At 48.4% G+C, this 16,180-nt stretch overlaps 1 protein-coding gene across 1 annotated transcript in view; it reads right to left on the bottom strand.

Annotated features, from left to right (window-relative positions):
• NKAIN4 (sodium/potassium transporting ATPase interacting 4) overlaps nucleotides 1-16,180 on the bottom strand; it is a gene marked incomplete at its 3' end in the record, with an annotated part of 564,211 nt that overhangs the window by 404,946 nt on the left and 143,085 nt on the right. The window lies entirely within an intron of this gene.

The raw sequence follows: 16,180 nt of genomic DNA, 5'->3' as shown, positions 1-16,180 counted from the left end.
CTCTGTGAGGTGAGTGGGGCTGAGAGACTTCAGAGAAGTGTGACTGGCCCAAGGTCACCCAGCAGCTGCATGTGGAGGAGCAGAGAATCAAACCCAGTTCACCAGATTACGAGTCCACCGCTCTTAACCACTACACCACACTGGCTTAACCACTACACAACCTTGCAGAGGCCACATGGCAGTAGTGGGTGGGGCCAGAGGCAAAAGTGGGTGGAGCTATAAATATGAATTTTATCTTTGCACAATTGTCTGGTTTCTACACACACACACCCAAGCACTACTCTCTATCCTCTGGCCAGGCAGACAAGAGGAGGAGGAGGAGTTTGGATTTGATATCCCGCTTTATCACTACCCGAAGGAGTCTCAAAGTGGCTAACATTTGCCTTTCCCTTCCTCCCCCACAACAAACACTCTGTGAGGTGAGTGGGGCTGAGAGACTTCAGAGAAGTGTGACTAGCCCAAGGTCACCCAGCAGCTGCATGTGGAGGAGCGGGGAAGCGAACCCAGTTCACCAGATTATGAGTCCACCGCTCTTAACCACTACACCACACTGGCACCACACAGAGGCACCATTGGAGTTGAAGGGTACAGTCCAGCCAGGCAAAAAAAATACAAAACAATGAGGGTGTGAAGCAGATGTCATAAACTGGCAGAATGACAGGGATCCCAGTGAGGGAAGGAGCCAGGACTGGGACACACCAAGACAGGCAGGGAATGGGGAAGGAGTGGTTAGTGTTGGCAGTACTACAACTACTATCACTACAACTACTACTAATAATAATTTATTATTTATACCCCGCCCATCTGGTGGGGTTTCCCCAGCCACTCTGGGTGGCTCCCAATCGAGTGTTAAAAACAGTACAGCATTAAATATTAAAAACTTCCCTAAACAGGGCTGCCTTTAGATGTCTTTTAAAGATAGGATAGCTGCTTATTTCTTTCACATCTGAAGGGAGGGCATTCCACAGGGTGGGCGCCACCACCGAGAAGGCCCTCTGCCTGGTTCCCTGTAACCTTACTTCTCACAGTGCAGGAACTGCCAGAAGGCCCTCAGAGCTGGACCTCATGTCCGGGCTGAACGATGGGGGTGGAGACTCTCCTTCAGGTATACAGGACTGAGGCCATTTAGGGGTGACGGAGGATGGCGAGGGGATTGGGATCAGTGCACAGGAACCAGAGCAGCGGGACCCATCAGCAGAGCCAGAGGTGCTCCTGTCTCCCTGGTGCGCTCTGAGGCGTAGGGAGCAGCAGGAGGTACACTCCAAAAGGTAGACAAATGCTCACAGCCCAGCTCCCTAGCTGGCCCGGTGGGCTTGCTACACTAGTGGTCAAAATTGTGGAAACCTTTTGGGAAAAGTGTATTTCTGAGATTTGATGGCTCATGACACCACTTTTTTTTTAGTAATACCATAAAATTATATATCAATGGAAAGATAATTTAATGAAGAATGTAATGCAACAAAAGTTTGTTCAATTATCTGTAGTCTTTCAAAAGTATAGCCAAATAACCAGAAAAAGGAAGCACAACTTGCTTAGGTTGATATGCAGTAGTTTTCCTTTATTTGAATGTAGCCAATGAGTACGAGTGTTTAGAGAGCCAATCAGGTGTTATGTGCCATCGAACCACGGAAATATCCTTTCCTCAAAAGGTTTCCACAATTTTGGCCACTAGTGTAGCTCTGGGAGGAAGGGTGTGATTCCTCAGCTGGACTGGATCTAGACACATTGAAAAGGCATCTCAGGAAAACACGTTGTCAACCTCATCATGGGAAATCACGTCGGTGAAAGACGGGACTCCACAGCGCCATCTGGTGTCATGGTGTTATAACGCATGGAAAAAGCTTTTTCTTTACTAATGTAGCTGAGTCCCTGGAACAGGCTTGGAACAGGCGAGGGTCACACGCCTCACCAAGCCGCGATGCTGCAGTTAGCATGCAAAATATAAAAGGGCAGCAAAGCTAAGGTTGGACCATGGCTAAGATGTTCCAGGAAGTTCTTCAAGACTGACCTCTGGGTGCCCTGACCCCTGGATCAGCTGCAGAGGCAGGAACCAGACTTTGGACTTGCCACCCGGTACCCTGTGGTGTTTTTGGACTACAACTTTCATTATCCCTGCCCACTGGTCCCGCTAGCTAAGGATGGTGAGAGTTATAGTCCAACAACAGCTAAAGACCCAAGTTTGGGGAAACCCTGGTCTAGATGAATTCAAATTACAGTGGTACCTCGGGTTAGAGACGCTTCAGGTTACTGACGCTTCAGGTTACAGACTCCGCTAACCCAGAAATAGTACCTCAGGTTAAGAACTTTGCTTCAGGATGAGAACAGAAATCGTGCAGCGACGGTGTGGCAGCAGCGGGAGGCCCCATTAGCTAAAGTGGTACCTCTGGTTAAGAACAGTTTCAGGTTAAGAGCGGACCTTCAGAACGAATTAAGTTCTTAACCCAAGGTACCACTGTATGTGTGGTGTCAAGAAAGTGGACAGAGGAAAGAGGCCCACCCTCTTTCATCATGCTAGAATTCGAGGCCATCTAATGAACCTGAATGTGGGAAGATTACGGAGATAGGTGAATGAAACTTGGCACAACATGCTGGTGCATTTTACCCCCCCCCCCCTTTAATAGCACAACAGGTAGTGCAATGTGAAGGGAACGTTAGAAAATGAGACAGCTATTACTTATATGTTATGTTTTGATATATATTTAGTTTTTTTTGGTGGGTGTGTGTTGGGTTTTTTTTGCAACTGTTGTAACCGTTGATTTGTTTTTCTTTTTGGTGATTTAATGTGAAAATTAATAAAAAGAATTTAAAAAAAGAAAAAGAAAATGAGACAGAAGCACCAGCATTATAAAAAAGGTAAAAGGTAAAGGACCCCTGGATGGTTAAGTGCAGTCAAAGGTGACTGTGGGGTAACAATAACAATAACAACAACAACAACAACAACAACAATAATAATAATAATAATTTATTATTTATACACCGCCTATCTGGCTGGGCTTCCCCAGCCACTCTGGGCGGCTTCCAACCAAATATTAAAATACAGTAATACATCAAACATTAAAAGCTTCCCTAAAGAGGGCTGCCTTCAGATGTCTTCTAAAAGTTTGGTAGTTGTTGTTCTCTTTGACATCTGGTGGGCACTCATCTCGATTTCAGACCAAGGGAGGGATTTGTTCACAGACAGCTTTCTGGGTCATGTGGCCAGCATGACTAAACCGCTTCTGATGCAATGGAACACTATGACGGAAACCAGAGCACACAGAAACGCTGTTTACCTTCCCATTTGAGTAGTACCTATTTATCTACTTGCACTGGTGTGCTTTAGAACTGCTAGGTTGGCGGGAGCTGGGACAGAGCAATGGGAGCTCACCCTATCATGGGGATTCAAACCACCCACCTTCTACTCGGCAAGCCTAAGAGGCTCAGTGGTTTAGACCCCAGCAGGGTCACAGATATAAGATACATTTGAGCCAGGGAGAAGTGTGTCCTGGAGAGAGTCCTGAGGGCTCAGAAAAGTCCTGAGGAACCCACCCCAAACTGCTGTTGATGCTGACGAGTAGTGAATCTCCAAAGTTTCAGGCAGCAAACATTCCCAACCTGCCTGGAGATACCAGGGATTGAATCTGCAACCTTCTGCAAGCAGGGCAGATGCTCTCCCAGCTGGGCTGCACTCCTTCCCCAACAAGGCAGGAAAGCCCCATCCCACATGCCAGAGGCTCCTGTGAATTTCAGAACCAGCCCAGAACCCAGAGGTTCAATTTCATAAACCAGCTCCAGTTTATAAGCCTGTCAACAATGAATCCTGTGCATTGTCCTCCCCTCCCCGCATTTATTAATGTGCTAAGGAACCATTAAGTTCTGCAAGGGACAAAAATGCTGGATGGCAGTGATGATCCGTATTTATAAAGCGCTTAATGTAGTGTTGCTTTGGGAATATAGGGAAAGAAGCTCAGATTGTATAGCAACATCTCCCCCATGTGGTGAAAAGAAATGAAAAGTAAGAAACCACCTAGATGCATTTTCTTTCTTTACTGTTACAGTCAGCTTGAGTTACTGGCATTTTAATTAAAATCTCACAACCTACCAAACATTTCTTAAAGAATAGGTGGGGTACCATTTTTCAGTTTCTGGGGCTCGTTCCTTTCTTTCCATCCTCCAAGGTATACAAAGAAGAGTTGGAAGGGGCCCAACGCCCTGCACTGCAGGAATCTTCACCCAACGTGGGGCTCAAACCCATGACCCAGGAATTAAGAGTCTCATGCTCAACCAACTGAGCTATCCCACCAAATAATTAATAAATGAATAAAATTTCTAAGGCATTTGCAGAGGGCCTTCTCAGTAGTGGCACCCACCCTGTGGAACACCCTCCCACCAGATGTCAAGGAAATAAGCAACTATCTGACTTTTAAAGATATCTGAAGGCAGCCCTGTTTAGGGAAGTTTTTATGTTTGATTTTGATTGTGTTTTTTATATTCTGTTGGGAGCTGTCCAGAGTGGCTGGGGAAAGACGGTATTTTTCCTTGTATAAGACTCCCCCATGTATAAGAAGCCCCCTATTTTGGGCAACTAAATTTTAAGAAAATGAGGCGGGGATTGCCCAGAGTTGAACAGCATTTGGGGGGGGGAAGATTGCTGGAAATTGCTCACCTGCAGCACCGATGCTGATGATCACCGGCAGCTGCCAATCCACCGCCCACTTGCCACAGCAACAGCCGATCACCAACAGACCCCTCCCAAGCAGAAAATCACTAACCCAACTGAGAAAAGCTGGACGCTGACTGTTGCACTTTCCTCAGAACAGCAGCCACCAACTGCAGCAGTGACAGTCAATCCACAGCATTCCTTGCTGCAGAAACCAATCACCAACCCAAGTAGAGCAGCAGCAGCCAATCCGAAGCAGCCCTTCTAATCTCCTGCTTACGGCTGCAGCCAATCACCCGTCCCCCCCATTCACTATCCATGTATAAGACGAGGCACGTTTTTGAACATTATTTTGGAGTAAGAAAACCTCGTCCTATACACGGAAAAGTATGGTAATAAATGATCAAGGGAATAAATGATCTAGATCAAGGGAAGTAATAGTGCCACTGTATTCTGCTCTGGTCAGACCTCACCTGGAGGACTGTGTCCAGTTCTGGGCACCACAGTTCAAGAAGGACACTGACAAAGTGGAACGTGTCCAGAGGAGGGCAACCAAAATGGTCAAAGGCCTGGAAACGATGCCTTATGAGGAACGGCTAAGGGAGCTGGGCATGTTTAGCCTGGAGAAGAGGAGGTGAAGGGGTGATATGATAGCCATGTTCAAATATATAAAAGGATGTCACATAGAGGAGGGAGAAAGGTTCTTTTCTGCTGCTCCAGAGAAGCGGACACGGAGCAATGGTTCCAAACTACAAGAAAGAAGATTCCACCTACACATTAGGAAGAACTTCCTGACAGTAAGAGCTGTTCGACAGTGGAATTTGCTGCCAAGGAGTGTGGTGGAGTCTCCTTCTTTGGAGGTCTTTAAGCAGAGGCTTGACAACCATATGTCAGGAGTGCTCTGATGGCGTTTCCTGCTTGGCAGGGGGTTGGACTCGATAGCCCTTGTGGTCTCTTCCAACTCTATGATTCTATGATGATGATGATGATGATGATGATGATGGAGGTGTGCAAGGTTGCTTGTACCCAACAACTACCTGACTAGAAGGAGACATGCCCAGAGCAATATAATGCTGTACAGAAATGCTGAGAGCATCCTCTATGGGACCAGGAGATTTGGGCTCAAGGGAGCCCGTTGTTTCATTGCCTGATTTCTCATGGTACGCTAGCAGGGTTTGCTCAGCACAGGGTACAACAGGAGCTGGCCTGGCATGATCCAGTCCCATTCCTGTAAAAATCAAGCACTCTTCCTTTGCTTAGGAACAGCTTATTTGACTGTCTTACCCTTGTGCTGACTCTTTCCCTTCCCCACAGATTTGGTCCCCAGAAGCTCTCATGCTGAGCCAGTTTTGTGGCCTGCAGTGATGACGTCTGTTGACATCAGATTTCTGCCGGTTTGCATGGAACATGACAAGAGGGAGGCAAATGGATAGCTAATGTTCACTGAAGGCAAGAATATTTTCCTGCACTCCCTGGTTGTGGTTTTCTCAAGACATTTCAAAGGTTTAAAATGAACATGCCAAAACTTTGTTTGCATTCAGAGAATAAAATCTGCACCTTTAGGGAAGGCTGTTTAATGTCTTCTCCGGTAAAATTGATAAACAAGTGTGGGAAATGCTTATCAAATGACAGCTAGTACAAAATTGAGGAGTTGTACCCCTTGTACAGGGATGCAGGTGACGCTGTGGGTTAAACCACAGAGCCTAGGACTTGCTGATCAGAAGGTCGGCGGTTCGAATCCCCGTGACAGGGTGAGCTCCCATTGCTTGGTCCCTGCTCCTGCCAACCTAGCAGTTCGAAAGCACATCAAAGTACAAGTAGATAAATAGGTACCACTCTGGCGGGAAGGTAAATGGTGTTTCCGTGTGCTGCTCTGGTTCGCCAGAAGCAGCTTAGTCATGCTGACCACATGACCCAGAAGCTGTACACCGGCTCCCTCGGCCAATAAAGCGAGATGAGCGCCACAACCCCAGAGCCGTCTGTGGCTGGACTTAATTGTCAGGGGTCCCTTTACCCCTTGTACAGAGGGTCTCCTTGGCTGTGGCGCCCGCCCTGTGGAACACCCTCCCATCAGATGTCAAGGAAATAAACAACTATCCGACTTTTAAAAGACATCCAAAGGCAGCCCTGTTTAGGGAAGTTTTAAATGTTTGATGTTTTATTGTGTTTTTAATATTCTGTTGGGAGCCACCCAGAGTGGCTGGGGAAACCCAGCCAGATGAGCATTATTATAATAATTAAGAGATGGCTCTCCCAATGCTCTGGAATCGTAGAACTGTAGAGTTGGAAGGGACCATGAGAGACCAACCCCCTGCAATGCAGGAATCACAGCTAAATAATCCCTGACTTGTCGCCATCCAACTTTTGCAGTTTTGTAGTTTAACGAAGCCACGTGGAGGGGTTGCAGTGCCAAGGGAGGGGCATAACTCCACATATGTAGGCCACAAATTACTTCTCCTATTCACTACCTATCCAAAGTTAATTCTTCCCCAGTCCAGCCAGAGAGGAGTCACTGAAAAGCACTGTTGTCTCCACTGACACATAATTTACGGTCGCAGCAGCAGATACACCAGGGATGGGGGATTGGAGCATCTTTACCTGGTGCTCAGGTGTAGAACAGTGTCCTTCAGCTTTGGAGCCCCAGATACTGCTGGACTCCAATTCCCATCATCCCTGGAAATGGGCTAAGCTGCCTGGGGAAGATGGGAGTCTTAGACCAGAAATATCTGCAGGCTCAGGGTTGTAGAACACCAGTCTACAAGATCAGCCACACAATTTCCCCTGGTTCTCTCTGCAGGCAAAACCACCATACATGAACTGTGGAGAGACCCTTCAAATTTCCACGGACTTGGACAGATCAGCACATGTTTCTGCAGCTCAAATGGCCAAGGAAGAGCCTAGGAGCTATTAGAAAAGCACTCCCCGGCCCAGCCTTATCTACCTCCAGTTGCCTTAAAACGGCAAGGGAAAAGAATCTGGAGGAAACAATGTCTCCCCGGCTTACGAATGATGATATTTTGATTGCTTGCTCTGGATTCAGCATTCATCACTCATCTTTCCTCATCACAGCTAGACTAACACTCCCTTAGGATCTCATTAGACATCACTGCTCAAATTTAGCACCACGAAATGTTTGCTAGATGAACTTTCAATCCACCTGGCACGCTACCCGTCTCCTCTTTTATTTCCCTCCTCCCAAATATTTTCATCGCCATTGATTCTGAGGCAGTTGTGTAAGATCCAGGGATCTGTGAAATCTCGGTACTCAAGTGCTTGGGAGCATGAATGGTGGAGCTTTTACACTTTGAAGCTATCTCAGTGGTCTCTACTCCTTCCCCCATTAACTTACATCAAAGGTCTATTGAGTGACATACAGCAGAGGTGGGGGAACATTTTGAGGGCCACCTCGCCTTCTGGAGAACCTTTCAGGGGCCACATGGCAGTGGGAGGCAGGGCAAAAGTAGGCAGAGCAACTGATGTAAATGTTTTACCTTTTTATAGTAGGCTAGTTTCTGCTCATACGTCCACACCCATGTCTATCCTACCTAGGTACAGGGTGGGAACCAAAGGAGGATAAATTACCACCCCACACTCCGTAGAAGCTCTCACTTGTGGCTCCTGGAATCTAACAACATGAGACAGCATCCATACTCCGAGAATGGCTTCAACTGGCTGGCTAAACCAAGAAAGGGTAGATGATGGGTTTTAAACTGCCAGGGACTGTGTGGAGGGCTGCACAGATGAGGAATGTTGGGAGCCTCCCCCTCCCCTCCCCCTCCCCCTGCTCTTGATCTGGATCCTGAATCTTCCCAGGAGCAGTGGGACAGTATAGATTTGGAACAGTGGTTTGCAGAGGGGCACAGTTCAGAAGACAAAAGTTGGGAAGAACTGGGTGGTGAACAGCTAGAAGACGGAGAACTGGGAGAGAGAGAGTTAATGGACACTCTCTCGCTGGAAAGCCTACATCCGCCCAGCCCAAGGTCACAACGAGCAAATAAGGTGGCAACACAGAAAGCAAAGTGGTTGCGAGATCAGGTTGCAAGATGAGGAAGTGACTCGGGGGGGGGGGAGTGGGAGTAAACCTTAATTGGGAGCACCTTTACTCCAAGAATGGACTCTTTGTTCTTTCACTGTGATCTCATTAAATGGTAAGAGACTATTTTTGCTTTGTTCTGCTTATCCACGGCCAAAGGGAAGGAGATAGCCGCTTCCCCGAAGCCTGACATAAACCTGCAGTGAGTTAGGGACTTCTCTTGCATGCGAAGACAAGCTCCCACAGATTGAGTGGACAAGACTAAGAGTGGGTCCAACGGTCAAGAAGGAGGCTTCTGCCCCTGCTGTAGAGGGAAATGAGGGGCAGATGGGGCTCATCAACCTGGGAGGGAAGAAGGAAAACTCTGATCCTAAACCTCTGCTTCCTTGTGGGACATCTTTGGGAGAAGAAAAGGCTAAGGAGGAAACCCTCCACAAACCCAGAGTGGAGCCCCTAATGGATGGGGGCCTTTTACTCCTCCTTCCAGCAACTCCTGCAGCCAAGCTCTGGGGGATGAGTTTTGGGAAGCAAGATGGCCAAAAAAAGTTTGGGAACCACTGGACTAGCATGCTTACAGAGGAGGCTGCCACCCAGGCCATTTTGACTTTGCTTGGCCACCTACCTTGGCATTGCCTACTTAAGGGCATTCCAAAGTGCAAGTGCTATTAGTAATTTCATTCTCTCATTGCTGTTGGATCTTGTGACCCACTGTTTACATTCCATAGTGATAGGAGTGTGGGAATGGAACTCAGACACTATACTTCTGTTCTGTGTGCTTTTGTACTTTCTCTCTTTGTTCTCTGCTTTCGAAGAGGACATGTGTGAAGCTGCTGCTCACACTAGCTATGTTCGTTGTTTTGATTTGCTGAAAATAGAGCAGCTTTCGCGATGCCAAATGCCTCCACAGACTCACTTCTTCCTGGTTCTTTGCTACTGCATTAGCGTGCCCACAGCTCCACTGGATGTGGGTTGCTGGACACCTGCGTACGCGAAAGGGAGGTACGCACAAGCACTGCCACGCTGAAAGGTCAATGACTTACAAGCGCGGAGCAAATATTCCAGGGCACTTGCAACCCTGATCAGAGCAGCTGCGTGGGCATATATAAAGTCAGGCAATCCAGGTAAACTGGTCCCAAGGTGCAATATAAGGCATACCAACCAGTGGCTGATGAAACTCAGCCAGATGGGTGGGATATAATTAATAAAATTATTAATAACCAGGGCCGGCCCACCCATGAGGCAAGGTGAGGAGGCTGCCTTAGGCAGCAGGATCCACAGGGGAAACAGATCCAGCTTCTAAGGAGTGCATTGCTTGCTGCTGCTGCCAACAGCAGTGGTGTGCTCCTTGGCAGCCGCACCCATGCTGCCTCTACAGCTGCCTCTTGGTGAGGAGGTGCTGCTGGTCTTCTCCCACTCCTTGGGAGGAAATGGCAAGGGCTGCCTGTTATGTACTGAAGCTCTCACCCTGGGCCAGCAGGGGGATACTGTAGATAGTTTTCACTCAGGTCCACATACGCAAATAAGGGATTGAAAGTGACGTTCAGTGATTGGATAGTTACAGAAAGTGGTTACTGTTGCGTTGTAGTGGAGCTTTATATAAGCAGGCTGGCTGAAGCCTTCAGTTCAGTTCTGTTCTGGCCTGTGAATAAACAAGAGATGTTTGAAGAATCGCTGTGTCGTCTGATATGTTCACCCACAACTTAACACTGCCCTCTGGGGTCTCCTGGGGTCTGCACCCACCCGCCATGCTCCTTTCCCCCACCATGATGGCTTTGCTTCCCACTTCAACCATCGTATAACATTGATTTGATTCTCCCCACCCTTGTTCCCAATATAGATCTTTATTCCCCTTTTCCTGGTGTAGATCTTTCCTTGCTCCTTCTTCCCTGGCTGGGGGGAGGCGCCATTTTGTGGTTTGCCTCAGGTGCCAAAAGGTCTTGGGTCGGCCCTGATGCTAACAGCAACGCCTTGAGCTTAGGACTGGAGCAGGAACAGGCCGTGCAGATCTCTGAGCAGAGGAGTTAAGAGGTTGACAGGGTCCCACTCCTGCCAGCAACTGCGCTGCAGCATTCTGTGCTAGCTGCAGCTTCTGGGTCAAGTGCAAAGGGCGCCCCACATCGAGTGCATGCCAGTAATCCAATCAGGAAGTCAGCTGAATATACTGTGGGCAGTTATCTGCTGAAATCTGAGACCCCCAAACAGGTTGCAGAACAAGAATCCCAATTGGTATACCATATATTTTAATCGTTTTAAATAGATTCCAATTACGCATAAAGGGAAAAAATATGTATGGAAAATTCTTTGCAAAACCCAGTATATCTTGGTGCTATATTTGTATTTCCTTGGTGTGTTTTTAGTTTTGCACGAAGTACCTCTGCACCAGCGGCGTAGCGTGGGTTGTCAGCACCCGGGGCAAGGCAAGTAATTTGCGCCCCCTAACCCGGGGCAAGGCAAGTAATTTGCGCCCCTAACTCCTAACCTGCCGCCACTGCCAGCTTCTTCTTGCTGCTGACTGGGCTGGGGTATTTACGGTAAGGTAGCCACGGCGGCGGGTCCGTGTCAGGTGATCTGAGGCGAGTTGCCGCTGGCGCTGCCGCCCGAACGACGCCACTTGCCCGGAGGAGGAGGAGGGCAGAGAGGCGAGGAAAATGCAACATGGCCCAGCAGCTGCAGCAGCGGCGGCGGCGGCGGGGCTGTGAGGAGGGGCTGCCTGGCGCACCCTCCGCAGCCCTGACGTGCGGGGACCACGGTGAGCACTGAAAGCTGCTGCCTGCTGGACGCCTTCAGCCCGGATGCACGCACAGCTCGTCGGTTCCGCGAGACATGGGGCTCTGCTACAGCCTGTGCCGAGGCTCTTCGGTGACTCCGGGGGCGGCGAGCGCGCACCCCCAGATGTTGCGCCCGGTGCGGCCAGCCCCCCCTGCACCCCCACGCTACGCCACTGCTCTGCACAGCCCTGCCTCTATCTTTGATTGGGAGGGAGAACTGAAACCCTTCTCCATTAAATATGCAATGATTTTGTTTTCCTCTTGTTTTTGTTTCCCTGCTTCCTACAGTTTTCTTACCTTTCCAACTACCTCACCACCTAAACCCCTTTCAATATCCAAGTTGAGCTGCACTAGCTCTGCACAAAATTCTTCTCCCAGGTACAAAACAATCCAAACTGTAGGAGGCCTTGAAGAGAAGAGATCTGGGAAGGCAAATATTTGCCGCCCAAGGAGGACGCCTCCATTAATGAAAGTAGTATGTAGCATTATTGACCCCTATTGATTTAGCAGTTACTGCGTGATAATTGGGCACGGCTGTGGCATTAAATAAAAACGGAGCGGCAATCTGTTGTCATGGGAACGTTCCAGGTACAAAATCCCTCTGACAGGTTATAAAACAAGTCCTCTTAAAACTGTGTGCATCTCTCTCCCCCTCCACCCTTCCATCTCCAAATGCAAACAGTGGCAAAACCCCGTGTGGCCCACTGACTGCAAACTGCAAGGTCAGGAATTAGTAACTAAAGACGGTCTTTTGCTGAACGACGAAACGGAGAGACTTAGAAACAAAAACCATTAACTTTCTGCAGACTGCAGGGTTTCAGGGTTTTTTTGAAGGAAGTATTTAGATGAACATGGGACGCGGGTGGTGCTGTGGGTTAAACCACAGAGCCTAGGACTTGCCGATCAGAAGGTTGGCGGTTCGAATCCCAGCGACAGGGTGAGCTCCCGTTGATCGGTCCCTGCTCCTGCCAACCTAGCAGTTCGAAAGCAAGTAGATAAATAAGTAGCACTCCGGCGGGAAGGTAAACAGCATTTCCGTGCGCTGCTCTGGTTCGCCAGAAGCGGCTTAGTCATGCTGGCCACATGACTCGGAAGCTGTACGCCAGCTCCCTCAGCCAATAAAGCGAGATGAGCGCCACAACCCCAGAGTCGGCCACAACTGGACCTAATGGTCAGGGGTCCCTTTACCTTTATTTAGATGAAAACAAGATGCTGCCTTATTCAGAGTCACACCATTTATTGGCAAACGTCCCAACCCCGCCAGGTAATGTTGAGGACGGACTCCGAGACCTTCTGTAGGCAGAGAAAGTGCTCATCGGTTGGGGAGTTCTGAGTGATCTTGTTTTGTTTCCAAAGGGGAACCAATGCGTTTGGAGTGCCCCAGGGCCAACTCCAGGGTTGAGGATGCAAGAAGAGGCTGCTGGATGAGGCCGATGGCCCATCTAATCCAGCACCCTGTTCTCACAGGGGCCAACCAGATGCCTGAGAGAAAAACCAGGCAGATGAACAAGAATACAAAAGCAACTCTTTTGCCATGGTTTCCAGGAACTGGTAGTCAAAAGCACTGATCCCACCAAATGTGGGTTGGGTAGGGGCTCCCAGAAAGGTGCCATCCTGCAGCTTACTAGTTGACAAGATAGGGCACCTCTTCTTCGCCTGCACACAGTGGTGCCAACCATAGCATTTGGACTCAGACATGGGAGATGCCATTGTTGCCATTTTACCTAAACTGATCATCTCCCATTACACAATCTTGCCATTACTATTAAGTTGACCCAGTCTCTCTGAACCTACGTTGTCTGCGAGTGGAGAACTCATGTCTTCTGAGTGGTGAAATGAACGAAACAAAAACGCCTCTTGCAATTCATTAACTACTGCGTTCGCCCTAGTTAGACACCGTAAAAACAGCTTTATGTCAAATGCTGCGGTGGAAGACCAAATATTTGCAGGTATTTGTAGGGGGAATGGATTCCAGCTCTATTGTCGACGCCTTTAAGTGATGGCAACTGGTAGCGCTGCAGCAACAGACTTTGGTATAAGCTTAAAGGACTAAGCTCTAGAAATGAACTTTCAAAGGTTAAGCAGAGGAAAGGTTTGATACAGATACCGTGAGGAAGAAATTGCAGCGGCAGGATCAGCTGAAAGCCATGTGTGCTGTTAGTTCCTGTAGCTATTGTTCCTGTAGCTTTTCAACCACCAGAATCTTGATGGAGAATTTGCTGCCCTCTGGATATTGATGGACTACTAGCAGTTCAAAAGTACAGTGGTGCCTCGCAAGACGAAATTAATCCGTTCCGTGAGGCTCTTCGTATAGCGGTTTTTTCGTCTTGTGAAGCAAGCCTATTGACAGCTTAGCGGATTAGCGCTATTAGCAGCTTTTAACGGATCAGTTGATAAGCGGCTTAGCGGCTTAGGAAAAGGGGGGGGGAAGGGGAAAAAACCCGCAGGAACTCACAAGACATTTTGTCTTGCGAAGCAAGCCCATAGGGAAATTCGTTTTGCGAAGCGCCTCCAAAACGGAAAACCCTTTCGTCTAGCGGGTTTTCTGTCTTGCGGGGCACCACTGTACACCCAAAAACTGCAAGTTTTTTGGGGGTGGGGTAAACGGCACTTCCTTGCGCTGCTCTGGTTTCAGTGATCTGTTGCACCAGGAGCGGCCTAGTCATGCTGGCCACATGACCCAGAAAATCTATCTGCGGACAAAGGCCAGCTCCCTCGGCCTGTAAAGCGAGATGAGTGCTGCAACCCCAGTTGTCTGCGACCGGACTGAACTACCAGGGGTCCTTTACCTTTTTACAATTTTCATCTTCCCTGACTCATTGGTCGTGGTGGTTGAGGAGGGTGGGATTTGTAGTCCATCAATATCTGGGTGGTCACAGGTTTCCCACCCATGGTTCAGAATCTTGCTTTCCTCTCAGCCAAATAATAATAATAATAATAATAATAATAATAATAATAATAATAATTTATTATTTATACCCCGCCCATCTGGCTGGGCTTCCCCAGCCACTCTGGGCGGCTTCCAAAAATATATTAAAATACTATAATACACCAAACATTAAAAGCTTCCCTAAACAGGGCTGCCTTCAGATGTCTTCTAAAAGTCTGCTAGTTGTTGTTCTCTTTGACATCTGGCGGGAGGGCGTTCCACAGGGCGGGTGCCACTTCCGAGAAGGCCCTCTGCCTGGTTCCCTGTAACTTTGCTTCTCGTAGGGAGGGAACCGCCAGAAGGTCCTCAGTGCTGGACCTCAGTGTCCGGGTAGAACGATGGGGGTGGAGACGCTCCTTCAGATATACTGGACCAAGGCCGTTTAGGGCTTTAAAGGTCAGCACCAACACTTTGAATTGTGCTCGGAAACGTACTGGGAGCCAATGTAGGTCTTTCAAGACCGGTGTTATGTGGTCTCTGCGGCCACCCCCAGTCACCAGTCTGGCTGCCGGCGTTCTGGATTAGTTGTAGTTTCCGGGTCACCTTCGAAGGTAGCCCTACGTAGAGCGCATTGCAGTAGTCCAAGTGGGAGATAACCAGAGCATGCACCACTCTGGCAAGGCAGTCCACGGGCAGGGAGGGTCTCAGCCTGCGTACCTGATGGAGCTGGTAAACAGCTGCCCTGGACACAGATTTGACCTGCGCCTCCATGGACAGCTGTGAGTTCAGAATGACCCCCAGGCTGCGCACCTGGTCCTTCAGGGGCAGTTACCGCATTCAGGACCAGGGAATCCTCCACACCTGCCCACCTCCTGTCCCCCCCAAAACAGTACTTCTGTCTTGTCAGGATTCAACCTCAATCTGTTAGTCACCATCCAACCTCAAACCGCCTCCAGGCATTCACACAGAACCTTCACTGGTTCTGATTTAAATTTCTGTTTCAAGAATACAGAGCATTCACAACGGAGTCAACAACTTTGGGGGTCAACAATCTTGGTCGGCCCTCACACATGTTCACTTCATCAAATCTGGCCCCTCTTTGAAAAAAGTTTGGGCACCCCTGGTTTATGGAGTACCTCAAAGCTTGCTTCACACACACACACACATCTGCTTTTCCCTATTGATGCCTGAAACTTCATGAGAGAGCGGTTTGGCCCTTACGGCAACAGCTGTTGCACTCAAGATTCTTGGAAAAGATGTGGGAGACCAGGATCAACTCCAGTCCTTTTAAGCATGTGGAATGCTTTGCTGCCATATGACAAGTTAAAAGCAGGGGTTCTGCCATAACCAAGGCAGTAATCTTGAGGACTGTACTACCTTAGGCCTCTGGAAGGGGTTTATGATTAAACTCTTCTCCAAGCATACCTCACCCCAAACCACTTCACAATAAAAAGTAGGGTGGTAGGGAGAAAAGGCTAGAATCCTTTTGATATATCAGTTCTCTATGTGGTGGAATTTTTATATAGAACATTCAGACTTATGAACATGCACTTGCAACCTTAAACCATACAGCCCAGAGACAGGTTTTTACTGCATCTGTATTACCAGGAAAAATAGCAAAGTTAAAGAAAATATCAAAAGAGTGAGCCCAGGCACCTAAGGGTAGGCTTTTGAACCGGAACTCAAAAGCAGAGGAAGAAATGAGTAACCTTTTGTTTTGAAACCAAGATCAAAAATTATGGATCAGAGTTGCAATTCTTAATTGAAGGATCCATCTACTAAAGAATTAACTGCTGGAAGCTAGTCTTCATTGGGCAAACACTTAATCAACAGGCTGGCAGAACCTCCATAGCAGATTTGGAGGTCAGGGG

The sequence above is a fragment of the Podarcis erhardii genome (assembly GCF_964252035.2).
Source record: "Podarcis erhardii genome assembly, chromosome: 6".
Lineage (NCBI taxonomy): Eukaryota > Metazoa > Chordata > Lepidosauria > Squamata > Lacertidae > Podarcis > Podarcis erhardii.
The sequence above is the reverse complement of the archived record's forward strand: the minus strand, read 5'-3'. Positions and strand labels throughout refer to the sequence as shown.